Source organism: Anser cygnoides, chromosome 2, assembly GCF_040182565.1.
Source record: "Anser cygnoides isolate HZ-2024a breed goose chromosome 2, Taihu_goose_T2T_genome, whole genome shotgun sequence".
Taxonomy (NCBI): domain Eukaryota; kingdom Metazoa; phylum Chordata; class Aves; order Anseriformes; family Anatidae; genus Anser; species Anser cygnoides.
This window is the reverse complement of record NC_089874.1, coordinates 60,130,891-60,158,581: the sequence shown is the minus strand read 5'-3', so window position 1 is coordinate 60,158,581 and position 27,691 is coordinate 60,130,891. Positions and strand designations below refer to the sequence as shown.

The 27,691-nt window shown below is 44.1% G+C and overlaps 1 long non-coding RNA gene across 2 annotated transcripts in view; it reads right to left on the bottom strand.

The window, feature by feature from the left end:
* Positions 1-27,691, bottom strand: part of LOC106042890 (uncharacterized) — a 142,951-nt gene that overhangs the window by 66,871 nt on the left and 48,389 nt on the right. The window contains exons 4-5 of one of the 2 annotated variants that reach the window (XR_010829327.1): positions 22,099-22,174; positions 13,148-14,579 (exon numbers count right to left, since the gene is read on the bottom strand). The exons of the other annotated variant lie outside the window; for it this stretch is intronic. This is a non-coding gene — a long non-coding RNA (uncharacterized lncRNA). Of the gene's footprint in view, positions 1-13,147; positions 14,580-22,098; positions 22,175-27,691 lie in introns of those variants that run through there. 2 annotated transcript variants of the gene reach the window in all.

Below are 27,691 nucleotides of genomic sequence, written 5' to 3'. Positions count from 1 at the left end.
GGATATAAAGGGCTAGGACATCTTCTAGAAAGCAGTCTCTGAGGTATGTGGGCACTAACCACTGCCTTCAGCCAAGTGCTACCTACGGCCAGTCTTTTATTTTAAATTTATTTTTTTTCACCAAGTAATACTTGTGTACTGGCATAAGCATTTTAAGTGTGTTGAAATAAAAACTTTACGGCAGGTATCCATGTCCATAGCCCTCTCTTGATCCATTTTAAGAACAGAGGACAAACTACTTTGAGTTATGACATCCCCGCTAAGCATCATGACACAGTAAGTGATACATACAGTGAATTATTTGATTAATTTACCTCTTTTTGCTCATGGAAGATCCATTCTGTGTTCCCATTGCCTTCAGTTTAGAGGTGTTCAAAATTACTAAACACATGTTGCTCATTTTCCCCTCCACGGAGGGAACCTAAATACCCTAAAATCACCTCTAAACACACACAGGAACTTGAAAAACCTACTGTGGGGTTAGGCTGCTGCCCATCTTCTTCAGTCCTCCTGGCCTGACAGCACCTGATAGCCTACACGACTGAGCACAAAGCCCAGCAGGGCTTACACTAACATTTGACCGTGCTGAAGCTCTGCACCAAACTTCCCCTGGCCCCAGACAGCAGTGCATGCCCATGACAAAGTACTGTGCCATACAAAAACTCTTGGTTTTAACCAGTAGGGATGGTGGGAGCAAACTAGTAAGTTTGCTACATACATAATAGTGCGGGTTGGTGATACTTTCATAGTCCAGATATATTTAGATGCTATCCTTTGAACCCTGCTAGACTCCCGACACTGGAATGAACCTCAGTATTGTAACACCAATGGGTGCCAAATGTTTTGCATACTTCACCCACCTCTACATATACCTTACTCGAGAGGTATCCAAACAGAGGAGGAGAAAGCAAACTATGAACCTGAGCTGTCCTTGCACACCAACTGGAGCCAAAGACAAAACTCACGTTAATTCCCATTGGCAGAGGTTCAAGATGCTTCAAGGATTTACACCGTGGTAGAAGATTATGCATGCAAAGCTATTTATTTGCATAAATGTGTCTGCAAGATGAGGTTCCAAAAGCTGGGGAAGAGAGAAGAGGAAATGCTGAAAGACCCCATTACACAGACTTTCCTCTGAAACCACACTTACCAGATTTGTTTGTGGAAGAGCTCTCAGTGTGACTTGTTGGATAATGCTGTAAAACCAGCTGAAATGTTACTTGTGTCTGAATCTAATTTTTCACTGGTTGTCGTTCTCTAAAGTCCTACCAAATTCCAAAGCTCACTGGAAGCACAACGGCAAAGAGGGGAAATTCCCTCTGCCTGGTGAGACAACCAGAAGCGAGAATCCTTCCAGGGACAGCATTATCAGCAAATCCATGGAGACTTATCCAAAGATATACATCCAGAGGTTTGCAAGCTGTCTTTTTGTACTTCTCCTTAGGCCTGAAGTTTGATATTATTATGGGACATTTCCAATGCAGCAGCAGCAGCTGCCTAATCTTTTCACAAGATGTAAATCAGTTTCAGTAATTATCATAATAGATGGTTTGCTCGTGTTTTCTTGCTGAGAAAAAATACCATGTCTTATAAATTCCTCAGTGCTGTAACATCAAAGCAGCAGGGTTGGCATGCAGATCCAGAGGGGAGGGGAAACTAATTTGATGAGGATGTATATGTGATAGAGAGAGATTTCTTTTAAGAGACCATCCTGAAGAGTGAATGCCAGACTGAGCCCCGAAATCCAGTAAGTGGGAATGAAAACCATGTAGACAAGAGGTGCTTGTCCTTGAAGAACTGGAGAGATGCCTCACCACCAAACAGAGTCAGGAAGAGACAAAACATCTCGAAACAGCACATTAGGGAATTAGAGGGAAGTCACGGGGAATCCTATCCTGCTGGCAACACTCGGAGTGAAAGGAGGCAGGCTGAAACTGAGCTCCTGAGGGTGCCCCAGTCACAGGAGGGCTTCTTTGGGACTGATGGGGGCACAGGGATGCCTTCTCTCTCTTCCTTGGACTGGCACCATGCAGCCAAGATCGGCAACAGTCAGGCCAAAATGCTCTGGGTCTCCCCATCACGAGGGTCCCTTCTGGTAGTTTTCTGCAGCTGGATGTAAATCCCAAGAGCCAAACCAGGTCACTAGCCTGTTTCCCGTGAATATAAAAGTGGTGCTAAGTGAATCTGGCATCCCAGACCCCGCTCCTTCTGTACCTCTGCAGTAATGGCTTACAGGTGTAAGGCCCATGCAGCTTCACGCTATTATTTTCGCTCTCTTCGAAGTTTACTCCTCTTGACTGAAACTGAGGGAATCCAGGAGAGCTGTGGGGATCGGGGCAGAGATTCTGCCTTCGGATGAAAAGAGTGGCCTTTCCAAAAGAAATGAATGGCATCACTTGTTTTGGGGAGAAATAAAAAAACAGCTGTGTGTTATAGCCCAGTGAACAATAGGTCTGCAGCACAGAGAAATGGTAGGAGCAGAGGAAATTAAATTTAACACGAAAGAGGAAAACAAGTAAACATTACATATTTTTTTCAAGGGAGTCCATGTGCAAGTGATTAACTTTTGCTATCAAGGGAGGACAAAGAGGGAGCCAAGATCCTCTGTAACCATTACAAGAGCCGAACACAGCAGCAAATATGGAAAATCTCACCATTTTGGCAGATGCCATAAAATATTTTTAGCTCAAACACCTTACGTTTGTGGTCCTAACACTGACCCCAGCCTCGCGATCTGTAATCTCAGGGAACACCGTGTTAGCTTTCACAGAATCTCACTTGTGACCAACTCTCGCAAAGCTGCACCCAAAGGAAAATATACAGCCCCGCAAATTGGGTACATGCCATGCCGCAGCGGCAAACACTAGCTCATCTGCAAAGATAGAGTGTTCCCATCCTCAGCATCTTCGGGAGCGAGGGAGACAGGCTGTTGTTGCTGAGCAGCTGAAGAATGCACGCTCCTCAAAGCTCAAGAATGTGGAAATGGCAGAGCTTTTTTATAAGGCCGTTAAAAATGACATCTTAACAACATCTGCAATTAAAACTCCTCGGTGTTGGAAGAGGTCTTCCAAAAAAACATGTGGATCATAGAACTCATTCCGTTCTTATGACTTACAAAACTGAGAGCATAATCCTAGAAAAATGAGAGAAATGCGTCTTTCCTGTCTTTTGATTAAGCAGCTTCCTCAATCCCAAATTGCAGTGACAAATGAGTGTGTGCTGATCCTGGCGTGTCCTTCTGCCCACTGCTGCAGACATTACTTCAGGAGAAGGGCGTCACTTGTTGTACATCACACTTCTGTATGTCACGAATACATTACATATTCTGTGTATCCAAATATTCCTAAATCTAAAGAAAAAAGCAAAAAAGTTTTAAAGGAGACTGGATGGCTCAAGGGTTTGGTAGAATTGCTGCATTTCATTTTCATGCTCTTCGTTCAGGTCCACCCATCAAAAAGTAGGATTTCCCTGAAATGAGGTCTTGGCTCTCCTGGTCTGGGTCTCAGCAGAGCAGGGGACGCTTCTCGAGACCTGCTGTGGTTATTGGCACTATCAATGTATGTTTGCTGGGGATCTGGGCATATATGGCCTTATTGGCCACCAGGACACAGAAGGGAAGCTCAAGCCTTCTTGACTCCACCTGATGCAAGGGGACGTCCCACCAGCACAGGATGTGATTTACATGCCCTTTACGAACGGGCGTCTTCCTACCCCAAGGCTGGCAGGATGCTCTCAAGATCAAATTCATGCTAAAACAAAACAAAAATTTAAAAAATGGGAAAAGGTAGAGGAATAGGGAGCCCTTGGGCTTTCTGGGATATAGCTGGCAAGTAGGATAAAATGGCAGCTATAATAGAAACCTTTGAATTAAAGAAACATTGGGATAGGGTTAATGCAAGTTTGCTAATTATCTGGTAAGGACCTGCTCAGATGTACTCCGTCTCTGCATGTGCACACACACAAACACTTGCCTCAGTGCCTCGCTTGAATAATAAGGCACAACAGGGCAATCATTGTTGTACCATAATTGCACTCCTCGGGTGTACGCCAGCCATGAACCCGAAGGAGGAGTGCTATCAGCAGCCTGAGAAGTATGATTATGGCCCAACAAGGCATGCCCTGTTGTGACTTATTACAATTAGAAAAGCTATCTACAGTGTTGCAAACATTGAGGTGAGGGTGAAGAGAAATGCTTTTTAAAAGCCTGTGTTCTGGCAGCACGTATTTAAAATGTTGTACCTGCTGCTAGGACTCCCCATTAGCCAATCATATTGCTCAAGTATCCCATGAATGACATACTTCATGCCCCATCTTGACTCTGTGCTGAAAGATTAGAGGAATTAGCAACATTTTTCAACCCTCTTTGAGCTCTCAAGAGACTTGCAAAGCAATAAGTGGTATACAGTGACTGCAAGTACATGCCCCTTGCCAACACCAAAAAGCCTTGTCAAATATCTGGGGACAATTAACTGCTTTTCTCCCAAACAGATACACTTTTTAGCAAACAGCTTGCAAGTATGGTTACGAAACACTAGCTGAAAAGAAGTGGCTTTTTTGCCACAGGCTTTCATGGGCTCACATCAATCCCTTCCTTAATTTTCAAATGAGGGCCAAAAGTGGGTAAGGAGACCTGCCTAATTTAGCAGTTGTGAAGATTAATACCTGGAATGGGCTCTGAGATGTTCAACTAACAGCCATTACAGGCATGTGAAATCAAGTATAGAGAAAAGCACAGAAAGGATGTGCATAAGCTGGGGAAAAAAAAAAAAAAAAAAAAAAGTGGAAGAAATCATTTGCCCTAACCTGACAGAATTTGTTAAAACAAAAACAGTATCTTTCCTGAGTGGGGTCCCAGGCAGAAGATTTGCAGGGGGTGTTCGTCTAGCAATGAGAAAATTAACTAGGAACCATGCCGGACTTAAAACAGCAAAGTAAGGCTCTCGAGCCAAAGCAGGAACAGAACGCATCATGCAGGATGAGAAGGCTCCTTCACCTTGAATTTGAAAGATAGCTTCAAACAAACGAAGTGATTGTGTACAGGTTTTGATGAAATCTGAGCTCCTTCCAAACCACATTGGAGTAATAGGTGCCTCAAAACAGTCCTTGTAAGAAAACAGAACTAACACAGACGTTGCAGCTTCAACCAGTTTGGGGAAAAATAATAATAAAAAAGGGGGGATTGCATGCGATATTAAATTCAGAGAGCTTTACAGCCAACATCTGGACGCTGGGACAGCTGGAGCAGTGTTGTGTAATGGCTGTGAAGTGCAGAATAAAAAAAAAAAAAACAAAAACTAAGAAACTGCCCTGTGATACCTAATCATCAGCCAGTCAAAACACGTTGAAGCTAATGTATATTAATCACTGGAAACCTTAGATAAGTTCAGTAAACATTGCCCATTACAATATGTTAAAAAATATATATAAAGGGCTTTGAAAATGGCACTGTGCTCAGCAGCCTGATCCAAAGCTCACTGAAATATCTTGGAAAGTTTCCATCCACCTCGGTGAGCTTTGTGCATTGAGCTTTTTCAAGCTCAGGCAGCAGTTCAAAAATAACTTTACAGCATTATCCCAATTGTTTATTTGTGTACGAACAGCACTGAAAGAGTACACATGGCCAAGCAGAAAAAGAACACTTAGGAATATTTTTAAATTGCCGTCACCAAAACCACTGACAATATAAAAATTCAACTATTTATGATGTTGTAACACTGCCTTTAATAGGGATGGTGGTGGAGAAACTATGTGTAATATAATCAACAAACTAACAAACCCCAAGGCACTCCAGAGGATTTTAATACGCAGAAAGTTTAAAATATTAAACAAACAATAATCATGAAAATCAGGATATGATTAAATAGGTTTAACAATCGATCCTGGAAGTTTCTCTCCAAAATTTGTTCAAACTGTTCCGAAGTCAGCTCGCAAGCTGCAGAAAACACAACATATATTTTAATGTGACCCACTAGGATAAAAATAAAGCTGTGCTTGTCCACTGCTGCCTGCCTTTGGGCTCATTGAGTTAGACCGAGTACATTCGAAATGAATCAAGATGTTCAACATCTGCCTCTTGTTATTAGGCTATTCTCTTCCTATTTATAAACAAACGCTTTGTTGGGGTTAGGCTGCGGATTCCATTACTCTGCGGGCTCATGTTTCCTTAGCAAGCTGAACTTCGGGCCACGGGTAAAAGGTACGTTATAAATCTTCTGAAATCCATCAATGAACGCAGGGGGAAAATAATTAATTAACAGACAGCACAGTCCCTTTGCTTGGTCTGGCACAGCCAATATCTGACCGTGTGCTACAAGACACAGCGTTAATGCAAAAGCAGACTTGGGTTAGAATTAGCTCATGAAAAGTATTTCTCTACATTTTAGTTAAAACAAACAATCACATGCCTGTGTGCACGGGCATCTCATCTTGTCAACTCTCCCACTCTGTTAATACTCATATAGCTCTCTGGCTACTGACGTATGCTCTTGGAAGTCCCAACACTTCCATAAACACGGTGAACACAAAATATCTCCTTTGTTCTCTCTAGTTACCCCCTCTCCATGGCAGTTTATGTTAATCTCTCCTCCAGTCTTTGTGCTTCCTTGGATTCCTCCTTTCTTCCTTACATTCTGTCTCTCGCTCTGCTCCGGTCTTTTCCAGTTAATGTAACAAAAGTGGACCCCTTTCCTCCACTGCTACTGACAGCCAGGCCTGTGTCTCTGTTCTCTCTCACTCACCCTAATGTCACACCTTCCTCCCTGCCCTTCCTGGCTGCACTCCTTCTGCTCTCCCTGTTACTCTGCATTCTGCAGAAAATCGATCTTTCTTACTCCCCCAGAGAAGACATCAGCACCGTTTCACTCCTCCTAACCTTTCTTCCCAGACAGGCTTCTGCCCCTTCCACCTCCATTCTGCTTACTGTTCCCATCTTCACCTGCTTTAATCCGTATTTAACAGTGCCTGAATGTCAGTGACTAGTACAGCCTTATAGATCACATTTACAGTTTTTATCTTTGTGTCCAGGGTATGTTCAGGGCCAAAAACCTTAAAATAGGGAGCAGATGCATGAGATCGTAATGCTGTGCAACTCACAGGTAAGGATTTCTATGGGTACATTCCCCTCTTAATTCCCTACCAGAATTTTAAAAAATCAGGATTTTAAAAAAGGAATGTTTTTTTTTAAGAACAGGATGTTAAGAGGTCATATAGTTGAACCAGAGGGATTGTGACTGAAGCAGGAACAGGAGTACCCACATAACCCCTAACATTTCTCCAGCCTGTTCCTAAAACGTAATCCCACCACCTCCACCCCAGCTCTTCAGCGTCGCCAGTGCTGCTGCCTCCTCCCAGGCCATAACCAAAAATCTGCACTTGTCTCAGTGGAAGCCACCACTTCTTGCACTGCCCACAGAGGACATAGACAGTTCTTTAACTCCGTCCTCTTCTGGAGCAACTCTTAATATACTTCAAGGCTGTTATCCTCTTCCTCTCCCAGACTTCTCTTTAGACTAAACAAACCCAAACCTTTCCATCTTTCCTCAGGAGATCATGCTTTCCAGGCCTCTGAACATCCATGATTTTTCTTTGGGCTATCACTAATGGGTCTCCTTCCTTCTTAAAGAGGAAACCAAAGCCAACTTTGCAATGTACAGAAATCACCTCAGAGCTGATTTCCTCTTTCACGGTAAAAGAAAGACACTTTTTCAAACAACCTGCATCCTCCACTTCATTACTTGATCTAAGCACTCGTGCTAAAGCTGGAGTGAGCACTAGAGGTAACATTACCAAACATGACAAAGCAGGTGAAGTAACAAAGCAATAACTCACAGCAAACATTTCAAACTTTTTTTCCTTTTTTTTTCATGTTACACTTTTTTCAGAGTTATTCAGTACCTGTACTTATCCACCATTAAAATTCCATATGCAAAGAGATTTTGGCTTACAGATGGTGGGGGAGGAGTTTGATGTTTTTGATACCTAAAATTAAATTGAATTATTTCATTTATTCTTTTTTTTTTATAAACTACCCTGGTGTATCTTGGATTTTGAATTCAATGAATATTTGCAGAGCTTATTTCTTAGCCAATGTAAGAAATGTTACTGCAAACCTTACATACATAAAATCAATATATGCTGATGATTATTTAAATGAATCAAACAATGGAAAACTTACAAATCTGACACTGATTACCTCATGTCCTACAAAGGAAAAATATTTAACATATTCAATCTAATATATGGCTATAAACTTTAATGTATTTTCAGAACGTCCCACGCAAGCATTATTTTCAGGAGATGACACTTTAATGATAATCAACATGCAGTATGCTGCATACAGTGAAAATCTGTTGTGTCTCTTTAAATATCTTGATGTATGCACATACATGCATCCAATCCCCATGGCATGTATTCTCTCACTGAGTTAATTTATGTATCTAGGAGAGCCATGCCCGTACCTATTTTCATGGGCTAGGAGCTCAGTTTGTCTTCTGAATCACTCCAAGTCTCTTCTGCACAGCTTTGGTACTAACTAAATGATCCTGTGCATGTTGCCCATGCTTCTCCTGGTAATGTCCCCCAAAATGTTCTGATTTTGATCCTCCTTGTCGGAAAAAAAACAACACTTCAGCTGCACAGCAGCCTCAAGACTACAGTCCGGGTACTTCTGGCCAGGCCCAAGTTCACACCAAGTTTTGAACAAGGTATTTGTGCCAATTTTATCTCATTCTCTGGGTCATTAAAACACTCCTCATCTGCTCAGCACGTTCTCAGAAGTATATAGCTCCTTTGAATCAGAAGCGTCAAAAGCAAGGGCTAAAAACTAAGTTCTTTCTTGGACACGGATACAGGTGATCTGCCTTTGGGTAAAACTGGCTCCACTTGCCTGCGTCGGTACCAGAGATAGGAGCCCAGAAGAGCTCTCCTGCCCAGCGTGCTTGGTGCCCAACATCTTCGTTTCCATCACCCATGGGCATTTATTTTCAAATGCAAAGTGGACAGGCCTTTGCCTGGTAGAAAGCAGTACAAAAGCAGCAGTAGTGGCAAGCTGCTTTACAAGCCACGTCAGGAAAAAAGCTGCCAAACATCATTTAACCTACGCCCACTCTACCTGTCCGTGTTGCAGCTTCTGAATGAGGATTCCCTTGGACCCAGGGGGTGATGCCAGGGTACAACCAGAGAAATGCAAAGGCAACACAGCAAGGCAAGGACTACCTCTTAGCACCATCCCACTGTTACACCACTTGGCCTGGCGAGGCTGTGTCCCACGCAGAGATGGAGTCAAATTCAGACTGAGCCAAGCTTGGGTTTGGCTCACAGAAATCTTTTTTTTTTTTCCGCTTTATTTGCAAGGCACTGACCTCAGCTGGCCGATACCTCAGGAGGCCGTGTCTCCTCATCCGATCGCAGTGCTGGCACAAAAGGCTAAACCCTCCCGCCTGCCCACCCCAACGGCGCTTGGAGGCGATGCGGCCGAGCTCTCCTGCCGGCTGGCTGAGTGGGCGGTTTTTGGCACTCCCGGCCCATTCCTAAAAGCCGTAGCTCCTCCCAAATGGTGGGAAGGATCCCTATCTCGGGAAATAACTCAGGGAGTGGATCGGTGTGGGGGGGTGCTTCCTGCCTTGGAGAGGCAGGCATGGGAAGCTGCTCCGTACCAGCGGCCGGAGGGGCAAGGTGGAGCCAAGCATGGGGTGGCTGGGCTCTGCAGTGAGATTTACACCACCAAGCCCACTTCTAAGCACAACAGAAAGAGGAAGGCGAGCGTCAGTTTACTAGGAAATGGCCTCGTTCAGCCAGTGGCATAAACCATTTGATCTCTTTGTTGACAAAGTTTACTTGCTCAGGATCTTGATTATCACCCAAAACCATCTGGTTCTCCTACTACTCAGATAATGAAGGAGAACAGTTTTCACCTAAGAAAATTCGGAACCATTAGGAGACGTAAATAATCTTTGGCAAAAACTTCAGGCTTGTTTATGACACAAACATTAAAAGCAGGTGGGAGAACTAAGTATAGCCAGTCAAAAGCCACTGCTGTCTGAATGTGCCATGTCAAATCTCTATAGGAAGAAAAAAATACATAAAAAATCATATATATCCCATGTGCATATCACAATCACATATCTTGTATAAGTGTATAATTATACTGTAACAATATTTAGTGCTGTCCATTCTACCCCAGGTGGGCCAAAAATGCACAACACGGATTTGGCGGAGCAGAGATGAGGGTGAGGGGGATATCAGCTATCAAGACATAAAGAGGGACGGTCCCTGTGCCACCAAAGTACTCAGTCCCAAGAAAACCTACAACATTCACACAGCTCACACTGTGGAAAAAACAGATGTACCTGGCAGCACCTGAAAAAGGGAGGGCGACTGAGCACTGGAACAGGCTGCACAGAGAAGCTGTGGAGTCTCCATCCTCCAAGATACTAAAAGCCAGACATAATTCTGGTTAACCTTCTATAGATGACCCTGCTTTGGCCCATCAGAGCTAACTGTATTTGTATTCAATGCTGGATTTGAAGGGCTATTTATTGAGGTAAGTGGGAACACAGGCCACGCAGAGCCTACAAAAGGAAAGATCTCCCCTGTTGATGCTGGGAGGGCTCAAACAGAGAAGGAAGGCTGGCCCAGCATAACCACTGGCTCTGCAGAAATGGCACGTAAGGATGTGGGTCGGACAGTTTTCACCTTCACTGACAGTTTTCAGGGAGAAAAGAGCAGCCTTCCTGGAAGGAAGGAGCAGCCGACAATCTCACAGCTCTGGGCAAACCTCAGCCCTTGCCAAGTCCTGTCAGCCAGCCTCTGCCTCCCTGACTCCACTTTCTCCAGCACTTAGCTGCCTGGACCATCAGCCCACCCCTCAGTGTCCTCCCTGGCCTTAGAAGCTGCGTGCTGTTGGCTCACCGAGGGCAGCTTTGCTATCAGACCCGTCACTGAGGGGGGCATTCACTTCCCCAGCTCATGAAAGCCACAGCAGGCGGCCAGACATATGCGCTGCGGCCCGGGGTCCCCACAGGCCCCATGGCTCAGCCCTGCTCCCTCCCGCCCCAACACGGCCCTGCTGCACAGACAGCTGCCCGTTACTACTCAGTAGTTGCTTGAATCCCACTAAATGCTTGTCAAAGTGCCCAGAAAGCTGAAAGTGAGCTCTTTAAATTACATTTGTTGAAAGATCCCTGGTGCCTGTTCCTGCTTTTCGTTTTCAGCAACTCTCTGAAATCATAGTTTGTTTTACAGTGATGTTTTGTTTTTCTTTTCCTGCATCCAACCTATAAGTCATGGATGATGCATAGTAAACACATTAAATGGGTTTCAGTGGGGCTGTGCACCATGTGTGTGCACGGCTGAGGCAGGGGAGAACGGCATTTCCCTGTTAGTTTCTGCACCAGGAAGCCATACAGTGTACTGCTCCTCATGCACAGCACCACAGGGACTTTTGGCCACATCTGTAGACCCAAGAAGGAGGTTGCATGGAGGTGAGGTGGCAGAACCGCTACGGACACTGCCGAGGGAGAGAGGGAGGGAGGAAGAACCAGAGTCTATTTGCTGGGTTAAAGCAGAGCCTCGAAATCAGGACTGCTTGGCCTTATGCCTGGCCGCAGCTGACAATGGACAAGTTTCTTCACCTCTGTGCTTCTGCCTCCCCATCTGCAAAGTGAGGAGAATAAACAAATTCGGTACCCTTTCCTCAGGGAAGGTACATGCAGTTCGGAAAGTGTCTTAAGCTCTCCACGCAGAACCGCTTCTTTGTGTGCAAGGAGTTGTCATATCCTTTTCAGAGACTTTTTTTTTTTTTAAATTAGCAAATAAACTCTCTCTCTCCCTTTCAGAAAAATTAAGAGTTTTGTTCTATACATTTATGACTATGCACCAGATTTTGTTTTTAATCCCGTGCCTTTCCAATTTTGCTATTAATATGTCATAATAAAATCAAGGATTGTATCCAAGTTCCAATTCATGGGAATGGAATTAATATCTCCATTAAAATGAAGAAAGGGGGAGTCATGGGGGGAAGTCTCAGAAGCCCTGGCGGGTGGTAATAGTTGGACTCAGCTCTCCCATCCTGGTGACTCATTCTGGGAATGGATAGTGCCTCTGTCGTCTTCAGACATTTAACACCTCTCTAACAAGATTTAGCATCAGCTGGGATGTGTGAACAAATAATATTAAGCAACTTGAGACTTCCTAGAACATCTGTCTCTAAGCCGTGTTAGGGCCTGATCCTGTCAGAGGCGGATGGAAGTTGGAGAGGCTACGCGTCGGGCTTTTTGTTATTAATACCAGCAGTGGAGAACTTCGGTTACAAGTCTTCCCTCCCAGATCATGTTTCTGAAGATGTAAAGAAGAAAACAAGGTTCAGAAGACAGCACCCTGCCAAAAGGAAGAATATTTCAGGAAGATATTTCTGACTCTGTCCAGATTATGTGTAAATTTAAGTTACTGAGAGAAAACGAGAACCATTTGTTTAAAGTTCAAATCCTGTCTGGCCTTTACTAGGCTAGATTTCAAGCATCCTGTTTTGCCTAATCTCTACGTCTCAATCCATCACCTTGATGCAACTTCCCCAGGAGAGTTCTCCATAGCCCTACCCAAATGCTTGGACTTGGGACCATAAACATCAGTGCTGGAGCTCTCTCCTGGCAACTTTCACGTTGTCAAGTGTTTGAGCACAAGCAGAGTATGAGATACCCCTAAACTGTGTGGTTTTGAGTATCTCAGGCTGCGTAGGTGTCAGAAGATTGAGCTCAAAACAAACCTTTTTCTCAAGTCTTTCTGACCTTACCCTTGAGGGAGCCCCATAGGCTGGGCTTGGGCTGTAGGTTCCAAAAATCTGATGGTGCCCTAACTTGTTCTTGTAACCAGGCTATCATGGCTCTACCATAGTACAAACTGACAGCAGTTCCACCTCAACCATGTTGAGACAGAAATCCCAAATACAAAAGTACATGGGCCAGGGTGGAGAGAGAAGTACTGAGTATTCACTCTTCATAAAACTTCAAATTTTTCAACAGTTTTTCGCCTAGATATCGTAAGTAGTTTCCAGATTGGAATTGCATAGAAGCAATCCAGAATTTATATGTAGGTAATAAAATGGTTCTGAAGGTTAGCTGTTGATTGGGAAAACTTGAGGATCCTGTAACAAAAACATAATGAAAGCAATGTGGTTTCCTGACATTTCCAGTATACTATAATTCATTCTGTGTAATTTACAAGCCCTCAATTTATTTTTCAGTGTTCTGAAAGCTCAACATTTTGTTGATATATTCCCCATGAAACTTGCCTCAACATATCTTTGGCTTTTTGATAGGGAGCCCTAAAAGGTTAGCCAAACTAGAGGAACTGAAGGAAAGCCTACGCTTCTAATAAGCCATACCCTGCTTTCCAAGGAAAGCCTTGCCTGTCTTTTTATTTTTTTGGGCACCAGCCCAAATGTTCACTCTGTCCTCCCTATGGAGGACAACCTCCTTACCAAATCAGTAGGAGCAGCACGCATTCCCTTTTTATCAACAGCTTTCAAGGTAACTTCGGTTGGGCATCTGCCATGCAGCCACACTCTCAAAAAGATCAGTCAGGTATCATCTGGTGACACTCACGACGACAAGAAGCATGCCCAGACACTCAGAGAAGCAGGTATATGAGATACTGATGGAACAACTCCCACCATCAGATGAGGTCAGAATCAAAAGAGGAATGATTAAGTACAACAGCCGTTGGCAGACACCTACCAGTTCAGGAAATAAATGTACTCATGAACCTGTTTGTCATTGCCACGTTCATTTCTTTTTACAATATGTAACCTCTTCCATTTCACAAATATGAAATTAGGTCTATTTCACTTGAGCAAACATGTTGTCAAGTTAGATGGTAGCCTGTAGGAACACTGATACTTGTACGGGCTATGGGGATTTAGGAAGACTAATTGTTATGGCTTCTTATAATCAAGCCATCTTGTAGGGATGAGGAGATGGGATAATAAATCAGTGGTTTCCACTCTCCATTGCCATGCTGAGGGAAAAAACTTGTTTCCAATGTGGTTTAACTAACCAGAACATGCAGTGAAGAACACAGTCCAGACTAAACTACTGGAGCTAAGCAACTATTTGTTGAGCTCCAAAAGCTCCATCTGCACTGACAGGGGGAGTGCTTGCTGCCTCCCTCCAAGCCCAGTCTCTTCTTCATCCCTTCACAGAAAACACAGAGTATGCCTGATGCCATATATCTGCTGTGCCTGTGCTGGGTACCTCGTGTTGCTGCTAACACACCTCCACACCTCGCTGAACCATCCCTCACCCACAGGGCAGCAGCAGAGAGGACAAAGCTGTTTGATCACTTGTAGGCACCCTCGTGTCATGCCATCTCTCCACAGACGAGGCTGATGGATTTACTTACTGCATGGAGCCACTGACAGGCTTTTCACGGACTGAAAGGATTTTGAGGTCCTGAGTGCTTCTGACCGCTGCTGCAGATCACTGAGAGACTACTGAGATGCATGAGGTTCTCCAGAAAGCCGTGACTCCCGAGGTTATTTTGTTACATGAGGATCTCAGTTTTAATTTCAAAAGAAGTTTCTAGTCCTGGTAAATGCAGAAAAGTCCTGAAAACGTGGTATCTAAGGGCTCCAAACACAGTATCCAACACAAAGAAAATACATTCTTTTTTAAATGCCACTATTTTAAAATCAATCTTATGATTCATTTTTGAAACTCCTGATCTTGTATGCTCAGGAGTGGAAGTATCTGCTCCCTGACCTCAGCAAAGGCTTGTAATAATGACAATTTATTTCATTAAGATATAGCAGCCGTTGTACTACAACAGCCACCTCTAACTTTTTTTTTTCAATTGCCTGAGGCAAATAACGATACTTCATTATTCACAGGTTGCTTAAGTATTCTCTATATTAAGTGCAGGGAAGTTTAGATAACATCTAATTGCAAAGTGAAGCACTGGAAAGTTTTTTGAGGGTGGCAACAGCATACCTAAATGACATTTATTTATTTAGAAGTGCTTAAGACATGCCTTTCACTTATCCTAGGCAGACACAGAGCACTGAAATCAAAACTCATGCAATATCACTTGGCCCAGTGCCTGTACTTGGAAAATCTTTTTCAGCACACCCAAACCAAGATACTGCTTTCCCAGTTTCTACTACTTAATCATCCTCCTTCTGCAGACACCACCCAGAATAAAAAACTGGGATAAGCAGAGAAACCCTCGCTTAAATAGGCTGCAGATGATTCTAATAAGCATTAAGCATACCTCAAGCATAAGAAGACATAAAAATTAAATTCCCCAAGTTTCGTTTGCCACCTTTAACCTCAGTGAATTTTTCTTCCAGTTTTATAAAACTCTAAACAAGTGGATTCTTGACTGAAACACCGACACAACCATGGCAATGGCTATCAGGCTATGAGGTAGCAACATTATGAGCAAGGCCCTGGGACAGCCCATAACTTATTATCGAGAAGCCTTAGCAAAACTCTGTGGCCACAAGATGTAGCAGTTGCAGAATTAGAAATTATAGACCAGGAAAGCACGTTATGATCATTGAGCTGAGATGACCCACAACACAAGCCACAGAATGTGTGATTCCTGTGCCTTTTGTCACACCCACCATGCTGAGCTGGATTTTACAGTGGTTAACAAGTTAATAAAGGCAAGGCTATGCAGCACTGCACTACCCACACAGCTCTCCATCATCCCACCCTGACTGCATAGACAGGTTTGAGGCCTCTTTAAAAAGTGCCTCCAACAATGCCTTTTTAAAATGTCCTCCCTTTCCCCTGACACCCGGTGCAGCACGTTCATACGGAAGGACAGGGAAGCTTTGCAATACCGCAACCCTGATCCTTTCTCTTAGGAACAGGCACATCGCTTTGGGGATGAGCTGGACCATATCTGGCATTACTCCGATACTCCAAATAGCCCTGGTTGGAATATGCACGTTGAGGTACTTCGTTAAGTGCGGACATCTTTAGCCATTGCTCATTTGCAGTGAGGCACTTTTCCAATGGAAGGGAGTCTGCGCTTCTTGCTGCCTGTTCGCCAGGAGCCAGGGAGGGCTGTGCTCAGTGGCATACAAAGCACAGCCTTTTCTCCCAGCCAGGCACACACACATGATTCCAATCTCCTCGCTCCAAATCTGGAAGCCACGGCTGCTACTTCAGACCACAGCATCTGAAAACACGCTGGGGGGAGAGCGAGCGAGAGGCTGAGATCCTACACACAAAGCCAGGACAACAGCACGGCTCGGAGCCCCGCTGCAACCAGCAGCCACGGTGCAGCACATCACGTACCGCTGGCAGAGTGCTGAGGCAAGTGGGCGTACGACGAGTGAAAGGAAAATGAAATGAGCCTGGGTCTCATCAGGAGAGAGCAGTGAGGAGCAGAGGCCAGAGCAGAGAGTTGCTCCTCTCAAACAATTCACTCTGGACAGGACGCTGATGCTTGGCAGCGAGGGCAGCAGTGCAGGAGACCTTTCCTGCTGCTGAGCAGTTGGTGCACACGAATGCCCCTCAACACCAGGAAAAACACATGACTAGTCACAGAGCCTAGCTTGCAACAAGTAAACGTGAGTATGTGTAACACCAGAGCATCCTTTCTTACCTTAGCACCTCTCCCACTTCTCCAGACCTTACTGACTTCTGTGGAGCTTCTCTGCTCCATTCAGTTGGTGTCTTTGCTAAAACACCCAGTGACACTGCAGGGAGATGTAAACCTACGTCGTCAGGATGTGTTCAGGCAAGCCCAATGTAGGCTTGTTTGGCCTGATTTCCTATAAAAAGCTAAATGTACTAAAAGGCCTTCAAAATAGTTGTGCACTTTATTCATATCCAAAAGCGTATGGCTTTAATAAATTCTGCTTCACAGCGTTTTTGGTGTGCTGTGGGTCTGAGAATTCTCTGTGGTTTGCGGTCACTTGTTTTTCTAATATTTTGGTGAGTGTCCAATCTCACTGGTGTTGCCGACTATACCCATGTAATTTCTGCTAGAATTGAATTTTCCACACTGTGCAACTTTATAGCCCTCTGGTGTTCCCTGACACATGAACAGAGGTTACCGTCTGTTTGACCAACTTCTGTGTATTCATGCTTTCAAGTATGGGACAAAATAATATTAACTGAATCTCTTCAAAGTCCTGTAAAAGTGTCTTAGAGTTTTAACAGTCTTCCCAACAGGAATGACATTTTACCACCTCCTCCTTTTTGACAGAACATCTTTCCTAAGGTGTGGGGGAGCTCGGAGGGAAAGCCATGATGGGACAGTTTACAATCCCATCACTCAAGAGCCTAAATTTAAGGGATGCAACCGCAGTTCATCAGTTTTCCACTGGAAACTTCTTTCTCACTAACAGAAATGTAAGTTTTGGTGGGGGTGGGGACAGAGGAAATTTGAAGCAATTCAAAATTTGAAATACCAATTTAAATCCAAATGCAATATACGATTTCAGTTCTTTCATTAACTGTTTCAGTTCCATTTCCTTATTACTTATATTTTTGGAAATATTAATCAGTATCTAGTGCAATGTTTTGGTTACCAAAATAAAACGTCTCAGCAACCTCTCTAAAACGTTTTCAGTCTGGTATTTCATAGTTTTTGTTCTACTGCTTCTAAGATCTTTCAGTACCAATTTGAGACAAGCACAAATGCTTTAATACCACAAGTCAAAACGTCTACTTCCTGACTTGCTCAGAGGTGTCCCCACTCAGCCCTGAGGACCCTAGAAACCTGTTTTCATCTTCCTTTTACTGATGAAGATGAACTGGAGACCCAGAGTCTTGAGCCTCTGAGTCTTGTATTTAGCTGGTGCCACAGAGCAGGCATGCCTTTGCCATACGACAGAGCAGCGATTCCCAAGAGGGTGCTTTCTATCCGAACTGTTCATCTGTGTGATGCATGGATGCACTTCTCAGCTATAATACCTTGGGTTTAGAAGCACCACAGCCTCGTAGACTAATAAGCCAAGCTTCTTCTCAGTGCCACGTAAATAAGGCAATGCTACCACCAGATGAAGACCTGACACGGCCAGCAGCTTTCCAAGCCTCCCTTCAGGACACTGGTTAGCGAGTGGTGCTCAGCTGTGGGGACTGCAGCAGCTTACGAGGCTCTAGGAGCTCTTCCTGCACAACACTTAAGAATCGTCTTTGCTAAACACTTTGTTCATGTTCTCTGTTTCATCTATTCACTAAGACAAAAATCAATAAAACATAACTGCATCTCTTATAGATGTGCTCTCCATCTACTTGTAACTGCTTCATTCAACAGAACTTTACACTTGAAAATGGCAAATGATAAAGGGGAACCACATCATTTCTGCCAAAACTTCTGTATCCCTTTACCTTGTGCGTGGCTGGAACAGCTTCTGCCTCCATACACATTTGTCCACCTGTGAACAGCTTCTCTAGAACCCTAAATCAACAAACCATTTCTGTCTGAATTCTGAGTTCAAGTGCTGTTAGATGCTCTCAGTCCAAGGCTTTCTAGCTGCTTTATTAAAGCATTGGCTTTAGTTATTTGGGCTGGGTTTTTTAAGTGCCCACAGACCCCCAAGGACTGCATTCCAACACATTAAGATGTATTATATTATTGCAATATTTGTAGTAGCACTTATTAAAACTGTGTTCAGTGAGTTGGGATCATAAATCCTCCTGGTCTGCATTCATACTCGAGCTGGAGTATGTGTATGTTTGATAGATGGGCTGTAAAATGAGGGCACATTCTCACGTGTGAAGTGTGAATAGTTTCTCCACTTATTTATTGCAGTTGGTGTTACGTGGGGACAGAGCCCCATGTTCCAGACAGAACTGACAGAAGGGGAAACGATGGGGGGAAAAACGGTTGTTGTCAGAGTGCCTGAACAAACATCAGTTAAATCTTCCAATTGATTTCCTTGGACTTTGAATGAAGCAAACAGTTCTAAAAATCTTTCGCGATCTCAGAGCATTCAACTACTGTAGTGGCTGGGCTGTTTCAGCACCTAAACCTTCCCGGTGCTGCACCCTGTTCTGAAAGGCTGAAAGATGCACAAAAAGGTACCCAGATAAACCCAACCCACAGGAAGTGATCAGAAACCAGGAGCAGGGAACTAGGAAAAAGATTAGGCATGAACAAATGGGCAAGCTATACTACGCTCTCTGTGTTAGAAGTTTGCACTCTGAAGCTACTGTTCTCAGTTCAGCTGGAGAACAGTACAAGTGATGCCCAGTGGGAGCTTTTAATCTCAAACTGCTGCCCCTTCTGTGAGGCTGGGCTTTCATTCTTGCTCAAGGGCCTCTTCGAGGACCGTGCTTGGTTCATCTCTCTGCTCATTTCTTGGAAGTTAAATAAACAAACATCTTTCATAAACATTAAAATCCTTCACTCTTATAAAGTAAAGGAAGACAAACAAGCAGATGATGATACCTTAATCCAGAAGGTGCTGCAGGGAGACCTCTCTATCTGCAGAAGCTTTTTGCAAACATGTTGCTCAACCTTATCAAAACCAAGTGTGTTGCATTTTGGCTGAAGAAAGCAAGCTCACAGAAGTGAGTAGGATGAAACAAAACTCTTCATCAAAGCAAATCACAGTAAGAGAGTGTTTTACCTCTTTCAAAATAAGATAGGAAAACACACCACAATTTAAGAACATTCCCTGCCCTTCAGCAGCAAAGATGCAGTAAGCAAGAGCTAGCCACTTTAGAGTTACAGCTCTGCTCCTTCTGCCAAATTTCAGGGGACAGGCTTTAAATTGGCTGTCACAAGGGCATGGGGGCAGAAAAAGCCCATGAAAAGTAGAGGGGGCCTGATGCCTTCGGAGCAGATGTTTGACAGAGGAAGATGGCATAGGCAAGAGAGGATGGCTTCCGGGCTGCACCTACATTTGCTTTCTTCCACTTCAAAATTGCTTTACAGGCTTCTCTATCTCCTTCCTCTAAGCTGCCTTTAAGCAAACAGTATATTTACTAACATCCTACAGTCGTCATTTAGTATTAGCAACCCCACTTGCAGGACCTTTAGTATTAGCCAGACACACAACCCCACATGCAGGACCATGAAGGTTTTGGGGTGCAAGGGAAGGAAGAGGCCATGCATCAAGTTGCGCAGCCTTTTTCTCTCACATGTGCTCAGCCTGTTACCAATTACGAAGACTGGTGACAGAGAGGACTATTATTTGTCACAGGGACTTAGAGGTCCTGGCCAAGGTACTAAGACCAGTCGCAATGCAGGATGCTTTACAAATGCATAAAGCCTGACAGGCACCATGGGTGAGGAAGACAAATGGACAGAGCGGCAGCGGAAACTAAAGTGATTTTATAGAGTCATGCAACAGGGTCAGTCGCAAGAGCTGGGAATATAAAGCAACCTGAGGTCCCCTTCACTGCTCTATCTGCATGACCCTGCTGACGTGCTCTCAAAAGGTGGTGTGACACGGCAAGCTGTGGCTGTGTTAAACTGGCAAATCTGCCTCATGTTCTACTGAACACATGTCCAAACAGTGCAGAAACATGAACCTATTAAATTATCTGCCAGAGAACAAATCTGCCCAGAAAAGCCGCTTGACACTCTGGTGAAGGACTGCAACTGAGAACCCATTGAGACAGCACTCTAGCTATCAACTTTGAATGATTATGCTTCCCAATCCTCTGAAAAATGGTTTTTGATGGAGGATATGCCAGTATGACTACAGAGGAGGTCAACACTTGTGAAAGCAGTGCTTGGCATAGGTTACTTCAGCATGGGTTGTTGCTTACAGTATTTCCAAGGCAATGTAACAAGCAGGAGATAGAAGAGCAAGGTGGCTCCATCTGGCTTCACAAACTTCAGACTTACCCAGGAGGAAGATGGCACCAGGAGCTTTTCTGAACCAGGAACTTCCCAAGGCCTGTAGCACTTCAATACAAGATGAGCATAATGGTTGTGGTTGAGAGCCTATCTGACTCTGTCAGCAGTCTTGCACTGAATGTCTTTCTCATTTACCACGGCACCATTAGGCAAGGAGTTCTGTATGCCCACAATATCAGAAGACCCCTGAAGGTGGTGGCAGGGGTGTTCAGAGGCTTTGAGACTCTGGTCTCCTAGTCCAAAGAGCACAGAAAAATGCCCAGAGAAGCTCTTTGTGCTATCCAGATATGCCGTACAGAATCAGAGCTAGAACTAGTACCTCTTTGCAGTCCCATCAGGTCTAGGGGAGCACCAGATGTCCCACCAGATCTCCAAGCTTTTAACCAGCTGGTGATATCTACAAAGGGTACCCACGCTAGCCTGTGACAAGTTTGTGACTGGAAAATGTCTCCTGCACAAGGAAAGACAGCTTCTTGCTCATTGCTCCAGCAACAGATTTGTTACTACAGCATGCAAGCAGGGTCACTCTGCCCAGCTCAGGCCACCCCTGTCACAGCTGAGTCCGGGCTGAAGATGCGTTATTTCCTTCTCTTTCTCGAAGCTGGAGAGCATCAAGGGCTGACCTTTTAGAAACTCTGCCTAACCAGTGTCTAGTAACAGCAAGGAAAGCAATACAAGCCAAAATTTATTTGAATCCTGTGGATGGAAATCCGCCAGGTATGCACACACGGCTTGGGTCTGCAGAGGGGGAAGGGAGAATGTATACACAGGTGAAGATAAAAACCTGGAATTTCAGTGATTACACAGAATGTGAAGTCAGCGTTAATTGAACTTTTGATTCGGATCCCAAAATTTAATGTTGTGATAGTACGCTCTGATCAGAGATAACAGTAGTGAAAGTAAAGACAGGCACAGATGGTTTGGGTTAGGGTCAAATTAAACTTTCTTCCTTCAAAATAGCTTCTCACACATTACATTTAGGCCTGAAGTCCCATACTTTCCCTCATGCTCTCATTTGCTCTATTTACTTAGACCTGGCTATTTCCTCCTGTCGGTAATTTCCTGAAGCAAGACACAGTAACCCAGTGGCTACTTCAGGTAATCTCAAGTTTCATCTATTTCAACAACCATAAAACGTTCAAGCACGTTTCCTCATCTCCAGAGCTATTGTGCTTTCCCATCTTTGTCATCTCATTGTCAGCCCAAAGTTTAGCAAGACCAAAAGCAAAGCCCCACTTAAATACCAAAAAGGTTCCCGGCTCCTCCCTTTCTCACCTGCAGTTTTCCAGTTAAACTGGGCCAGTAATGTATCAGCGTGTTTCCTGCACCTCGAATCTTCTTGTTATTCTTCCTGTAATAGTAAAATCAGATTTATTCCTCTCCTTTTATCTGTCTAGACCTTCAGCAGTTTCTCTCCTGACAGCCACAACTTCAACTTCTCTTGCCTGGCTGACACCCATGCAAAAAAGAGTTGGAAACATTTAAACATTTTCTTCTTTGCCTGTTACCCTAAATATAAGCAGTCTCTTCAAATACCTTCCTTCACTGCCCTTTTTTAACTGCATCAGGTTCACCCTTTCACCCTTGACCTTCGCAGTGATTCACCACTCTCTCAGTTACTGGCTCTAGGTTGCTATCTTGTTGTAACCCGTTCCACCTTGAGTCAGGATCTTAAACTGTTGCATTTTCATGTACAGAAGACGTGTGTGTGTTTACAGTCCTAGATGTACTCAGCTTACACTGCCAGTCCAGGTCACATATTTCTGAACAGATGTTCCCACCGTTTTAAACTGAAAGGATGAAAATATGCCTCAAGATCCTTTCTTGTTTATTATATTTAAGTGATCTTTGTTACTCCTACAACAACACAGATAGCATTTTCTTCTAAAACGTGCCCAAGAGAACCTTACCTTTTCTCTGACACGATAGAATCTCCTGGGGAAGGCACATGGCACAAACCCTTAGCAGGTTAGAGCCTGACGCAGCTCTTAGGGCCAGCCTGCACATCCAGGGGACTGCTGGTGCATTTAGCTGTTCTTCTGCGGTGGGACCTGGCAAGTCTAGGAACCATGCCTGACTCCTTAGGGGAGGTGCACGTTTACTTCACAGAACGCCTTCCACATAGTAGGTCCTGTCCGTTTTTGTCAGAGCAGCTGGTTAGGTCAGTGGTTGACGAACCTCATGGTGCTGGGATCTACTTCCTCCTGCCGCTTCTGTTACCAAAGCTTCACATAACTTCTGAAACAAACTGCTTTTAGGTTTGCCTGCTGTATCTGAGTCTCGTTATCTCACTTAAGGTCAGATTTGGCTTTCCACCATGTTAAGACATGTCAATTAATGGGTATTTCTCCACCGCTTGCCTCTCCTTCCTTCTTCCCCCACATCTTTTTCTCAATCAAGCCCTCAAGTACTTTGGTCCATTTGAGTGAGCCCTCCTTCCTGATGTCTAGTCAGAGAGCAGATGCTGGCTTCACCACACCAGGAAAAAAGGCATTATTATATAATACTACTTAGCATTTTTAAGAGTGTTTAACGTTCAAAACTGCCCAAGCATGAACTGATTCATATGACACAGGGCAGGAAGCAATTTATAAATGTAGAAACAGAGGCAGAAAGGTAACAGGAGTTGTGCAGGGTCTCACAGAGAGATCGTGGCAGGGTCAGAAGTCTCCTGACTTCTAACTCCAGACTTTTAACCCTTTGCTTATTTTCCAGGATATGCTGTGCTTCCTCAAAGTTCATTTCACAGCCCAAATTACTAAGTCATCTACTGAATCTTCACTCGGCATGCAAAAAATGCTGGTGTTGCAGTGAGTGTGCACCGCACGCCTCAGGGGTAAAGAAGCCATCTCCTTGCTTCCAGGACTGACCTCACACGGACACTGAAGCCCAAGCTGATGCCGGTACTGCTGCAGTGCTGCCTCCTCCAGAGCTGGAGCGCACACCTACAGAGAAGATGCTCTGCAAAGAAGTGCTGTGCTCAGACCTTCAAGCCACCTCGGATGAGTGGCCACGCAGAGACACTAACGGGGTCCCTAAGTCACGGATGGGCATAGCAGTGTGCAGCCAGGCTGGCCTCCACCCCAAAGCCAGCACTGCTGTACCTAGCCCTGGCAACTCCATATGGGGTGATACCGGCTGCTTTCAGAATGACTTTTGGAGGCTGGGGCATAGTGCTGTGTCATTTTACCCTCAAAATCCAGAATTTGGTCTTTTACAGACAGAAAAATACTATGACATCTCACAAAACCTCAATTCAGTACCATTTTTATGGGGTTTTCTTTTTCTTTTAATACTTCCTATTAATTTATACACATAATTATATACGCATACCTTAACAATAAACCTACTTAGAAAAGCTAATGTTGCAGGCTTACAGGCAGATACAGGTGGAATCTCCCGCAGCCTACATATATACATATAAAAATACACACCAGGTCGAAAACAGCTGCCTGCCCTCTGCTTCCAACCAGACCTGAATCACAACGTAAACACAGACACACATATCCCCTCCGCAAGCAGTATGTCTGATTAAATATTTTGTTAGCCAAGATGTTTTGATGGGTTGGTAGCAGGATTTTTAGAACGTTAATTTCTCTTCCCAAAGGTGGGCTGGATTTAGATGTTTCCTACATTATTCTGTTTTGCTGGATTTTCCAAAGGGGCTCTAAAAACTTTTCAGAGTAATTCCTGAGAAAGAGACTAAAAATATAATTCTGCAGACTGCAGGAGTAAATGGTGGAAATCATATAATGCCCTTACATTTGTGCAGAAAAATCAACTCTTGGGAAGCATTGGCATCAGCACACTCTCTCACACTCTGACCTGTACTCTTCTCGCTGTTGGTTTCAGCCATCATTTAAAGGAATCTACAGTATCCCTCATTTATAACAGCATGTAGAACAAATAATAATAATAATAATAATAATAATAACAGTAATAATAATAATAGCCTACTGCTTCCAGACAGACACTAGGCCAGTTTCACTCTTACCTCCCAGGGCTCCCCATCTCCTTTCTCCCTCTCCTTGCAGCTCAGGGGAAGGAGGGGACCCTGTCCAATTTGCACATGGAGGTGCTATCCTCCACTGGCTTCTCCTGCTCGTGGCTTGAACGCCAATAAGCTAAGACCAGAAAGCTATCCCCAGTGAAAACTAGAAAGTCAGTAATATAAGAGCAAGATAAGCGCAGTGACTTGACATATATCCTGAGGCAGTGAATTTGAATCCCTTCCTTGATCTGAAGTGCCAGACAACTTTCAGGTTTTTGATATGCGCGTATGCTGCAGTAGCTTTTATTGAAACAAAGAAGAGAAGGAGAACAAAGGAACAGGAGGAAAGAAAGAGCATCTCAACCCAGCTGAAGTGCTGCAGTCAGAAGGTTTAGCTTTGGTCCACAAGGCTGAATGCAAAAGATATAATGATAACCCTGCCTCAGACTGCTTGCAGCACAGACTTGGTCTATGGACAACAATGTCTGTTCATCACCATGTTTTAGGAGGTGACATTTTACATGTATTAGAGGAGAAGGCACATCTTAACAGAGGAGTCACCTGGAACTGAATTTGGGAAGTGTATTTTAAACCTGATTTGGCATGTCCTAATCTCCCTGTCCGCTGCTACTGGAAATCCCCAGCTCTGACTCCTATTGCGCCTCCCTCCCCTTCCCTGCCTGCTCCTTCCCTGCCCCAAACTCGCTGAGAAGTGTAACGGGGACAACTCTGCCAACACCATGGAAAGCATCATGAATGTGGCTTGTTACAGCCACAGCATCCCTGACCAAGAGTTGAATAATGTCTTTTGCCATTAATTAGCTGAGATGAACAACTGAATCCTAGCCCCCTAGCATGCTCATTCCTGATTTAGGAGGTATTTGCATGTCTCCTCTTTGACTTCTGTTCTCCACACTGAACCTTGCCTGGTTTTGATCATTTTTCTAGTTCTTACCTTCAAACCTGTCGCTCTAGTTTTCACTCTTAACTATTTCTCTGCTATATATCCTTTTAAAAGAGTCACGCTGCTCCAAAATTAGTAATTCTTGCAGACAGGGAAAATGGATGACTGTACTGCAAGCAATACTCCCAGTAATACAAACCAACATAAAGAATCATGATTCTGCTGGGATTTTTAATTAGTTTAATCAAGCACTGTGTGGATAACTCAAGTCTATCATTTCAGTTTGTGTAAAAATACTCACTGCTTTCAATTCCATCTGCATGATCCACTCCTTTTCTACAGATCAAATGCTTGCTTTTTCTATAGTTACTAATCACACCTTTATTTTACTGAACCCCATTCTACTGATTCTAGCACATCAGTCCTCTGACTTTAAAAAATATACAGAATTTAACTTTCATTTGACAACACAGGCATAGATGAATTTTTTTTTTTAAAAAAAGAGAAAAAACAGTGAATTTTTTGTAGTAATTTGATGGAAATCTTCACCCCATTCTTAGACTTACCAAACAGGTATGATCACATCCAGTCTTCCGAAATCCCAAGCAACCCTGTATCTGCCCACAAAGACACAGGAGACTCATTTTAGAAGAAGCATAATTCACACGGTGCCCCTACCACCTATAGGGCAAAACCACCAATTCACTGGCCTCTTGCAGAAACACATCTGGGGAGTGAAAGCCCCTGGACACAGGTACTGGACACTGACAGTATCCCATACTAAGAAGGAAGGCCAAAATTATCTCAGCAACTCCTCTCCACGTGACCTGGCCACACGCCTGACCACCTTTGAGTGCTGAGGTGAGTCGTGCAGCCAAGAACCTGAGAGGTTCCCCAGCATCACCAGGAGTGACCTGCCATTTCCCACCACTGTCTTTGACCATTCTTCAGAGGAACGTGAAATGGCTTCAAGAGTTACACCTTGGGGAGAAAAAAGTATCTTTTGGCTCATGGTAAGCTCAACCAAGGCAACTCTTTAAATATTCCTACCCTGTGACATCTCAACAAGAAGGAGGTGCCCAAGTTTCATTTCAGCATCCTTTGAGGGGTGCTGAGAACACATTTTTAAGAAACAACCAACCAAGTAAATCCAGGATCACTCCACCTCTGTTACACAATTCCTTTCAAACATTTATCAAGAGTGATGGAAATACAACCTTGCTTTCTTGCCACAGTATCAGTAGTATCGAAAGGCCGCTTGAGGACTTCACTCTCTCAGTGCTTAAAAATCTTTGCACTTCCACCCTGAAACAGGAACGGCTGAGTTCCAAGTGAACTTCTACCACTTAGTTTAATAATTTTGTTTAGCATAGCTTTTGTTTTGCTTAAATCTCTTGGTATCTGTACCATTTCCTGAGAGCACTAAATTCATCGTATTTTACCAAGCACTCTGTGCTGCAGCCAGCGCCAAGGGCTGTTCAGTGTCTGCTTCATGAATGCTATCAGCAAATCAGAGCGCCTTTTTTTAGCTATTGATGGCTGAGGATGTGTTTTTTGACCTCTTCTCTCTATTTCACAGAGGCATTCTTGGGTACAGGTTCCTCGTTGTCTGCCTGGTAGCATTCTGACCTTTGAAGCCGTAGGTATGCAGCAACACCAGCGGGTAACGCCAGCCCTTCACATAAAGGAAAGTCCTTTGAGGTTGTACAGCAGAAGTCACAAATCATTCCTGCTGTTGTGGACCACTGATTTTACAATGCACAAAGCTACTACGTGCAGAGAACACCCTAAGAAAACGATCTGGGAGATGTTTCATGGGGATTTGGTCATAACCTGCCTGATGGCCCAGATGTAGCCCATCGCCACGAAGCCTAGGGACTGGGTGAACGATAAATATTTTCACAATGTTGTACACAATAAAAATCAAAACCAATAACCAAATCTCACTTCGGAGGGGCTACACCTCATACGCT